The sequence below is a fragment of the Poecilia latipinna genome, unplaced genomic scaffold (assembly GCF_001443285.1).
Source record: "Poecilia latipinna isolate Pla-1442-1.1 unplaced genomic scaffold, P_latipinna-1.0 Scaffold1038, whole genome shotgun sequence".
Taxonomy (NCBI): domain Eukaryota; kingdom Metazoa; phylum Chordata; class Actinopteri; order Cyprinodontiformes; family Poeciliidae; genus Poecilia; species Poecilia latipinna.
Window position 1 is genome coordinate 339,161 of NW_015113654.1, and position 2,774 is coordinate 341,934.

The following is a 2,774-nucleotide window of genomic DNA, read 5'->3' on the forward strand; positions in this document are numbered from 1 at the left end:
TTTAAAGCCGCAGAAGAGAAACATGAATCAAACATAAACCGGAAGTCCGCTTTTATTTTGAAAAGCTTGCCAAGGGTCCAATCAGGTGAGGAGTGAAGAGGCACATGCGCAGAGAGGACGGAAGGAGAAGCGAGCAAACCAACAATCAAACAAACGAAGGCGGTAGGATTTGAATTGGCGGATTGCATAAACTGTACATTGACTGTAGCAGCATGGCTTCTACATCAGGAGGGAATAGTGGAAATGAAATGGAGTGGATGATTTCCAGATCAACAAGAATGAAAAGAGCTCTTAGGAAGAGGCAAGAAAGGGCAAGAAGTTGGTCGGAAGAAAGTGAAGCAAGAGAAGAAGCTAACAAAAAGACAAAAACAAACGACAGGGCGAGGTCAGGAGAACAGAATGACTTTAATAGAGAAGTGGAGTTTAAAGTCATAGTAGAATTCAAACAAGAAGGAGGATTTATCCACCCGATAAAGTTGACCAAAGCAATAGAAGAAGAAATAGGGAAAATCAAAACGGCTAGAATCATGAGCAACAGAAAAGTGCTAATTTATGCTAGCAGTGAAACACAACAACAAAAAATAATCAAAATGAAAAACTTGATGGGGGAAAGAGTTAAAACATATATTCCAGGGTCTCTAGCAAGGTTGAGAGGAGTAATTTCAGGAGTACCAGTGGAAATGTCAATGGAGGATTTGAGAAAAGAAATCAAAGGAGGGAAGATAACAGACGCCACCAGGATTAAAAGTAAAAGAGATGGAGAACTTAAAGACACAATGGCAGTAATCCTTCAGTTTGAAAATATCATGCCAGAAAATATTCAGCTAGGATACATGAACTATAGAGTTAGAGAATACATTCCCAAACCCCTCAGATGTTTTGCTTGTCAAAGAATGGGACACATTGCAAAGGACTGTAAAGGAAAACCCAGGTGTGCAAGATGTGGAGGTCCACATGAATATGGAAAATGTGAGAAAGATGCTAAAATTAAATGCTGTAACTGTGGAGGAGAGCATAGTGCAGCATATGGTGGATGCAAAATACAAAAGGAAGCCAGAGAAGCTCAAAGAATTAAAATAACAGAAAGAGTTTCATATGCTGAAGCTTTAAAAAGAGTAAGGAAGGATGAATCAAGAGAAATTAGGTCAGGAGAAACAGGACAAAGAAACATATCTTGGAGACCAAATCAAGAGCAGAATGATCAAAGACAAATATTAGTACCAACATCAAATATNGGGGAAAGAGGTGTGTGTGTGTCTTTGGCGGGTGGAGGGAAGGGGGTTGGGCGTTTGAATGGCAGGCGGTGGTGAAGGGGGCAAAAAATACCTGAACACTTTGATTACTAGTTTTTCCCCAAACCTTATCCTCAAGGTAAACTGACCTGCGTTTTTTCAGTTCAGCAAAACCTTGTTAATCAAATGTTAATTAAAATCATGTGTGCTGAATTAAGGAAATGGCTAAAACTTGCAGGGCAGTGTGCCTGGTGGACCGGTGCTGAAAAACACTGGATTCGATGTGGCATTTCAATCAATGAATGTTAATTGATGTCTGATTAACGGGGTTTTGCTGAACTGAAAAAACGCAGGTCAGTTTGATTGACCTCAAGGTTTGGGGAAGAACTACCCAGATAGCACACGATGTTAATTTAATGTTGAATTAACATCGTCGTTGACCTGAACCTGCATGTATGGTTCAGGTCAACGACAGAGGCTGGATCAACCATCAAACAACCATTCAATTCTAGCCAATTAACATTCATTGATTGAAATGCCACATCGAATCCAGTGTTTTTCAGCACCGGTCCACCAGGCACACTGCCCTGCAAGTTTTAACCATTTCCCTAATTCAGCACACATGATTTTAATTAACATTTGATTAACAAGGTTTTGCTGAACTGAAAGCATGCAGGTCAGTTTGCCTTGAGGATAAGGTTTGGGGAAAAACTAGTAATCAAAGTGTTCAATCAATGTAAGGTGTTTTTTTTTTGGAAGAAGGACGGAAGGAGAAGCGAGCAAACCAACAAACAAACAAACGAAGGCGGTAGGATTTGAATTGGCGGATTGCATAAACTGTACATTGACTGTAGCAGCATGGCTTCTACATCAGGAGGGAATAGTGGAAATGAAATGGAGTGGATGATTTCCAGATCAGCAAGAATGAAAAGAGCTCTTAGGAAGAGACAAGAAAGGGCAAGAAGTTGGTCGGAAGAAAGTGAAGCAAGAGAAGAAGCTAGCAAAAAGACAAAAACAAACGACAGGACGAGGTCAGGAGAATGGAATGACTTTAATAGAGAAGTGGAATTTAAAATCATAGTGGAATTCATACAAGAAGGAGGATTTATCCACCCGATAAAGTTGACCAGAGCAATAGAAGAAGAAATAGGGAAAATCAAAACGGCTAGAATCATGAACAAAAGAAAAGTGCTAATATATGCTAGCAGTGAAACACAACAACAAAAAATAATCAAAATGAAAAACTTGATGGGGGAAAGAATTAAAACATATGTCCCAGGGTATTTAGCAAGGTTGAGAGGAGTAATTTCAGGAGTACCAGTGGAAATGACAATGGAGGATTTGAAAAAAGAAATCAAAGGAGGGAAGATAACAGACGCCACCAGGATTAAAAGTAAAAGAGATGGAGAACTTAAAGATACAATGGCAGTAATCCTTCAGTTTGAAAATATCATACCAGAAAATATTCAGCTAGGATACATGAACTATAGAGTTAGAGAATACATTCCCAAACCCCTCAGATGTTTTGCTTGTCAAAGAATG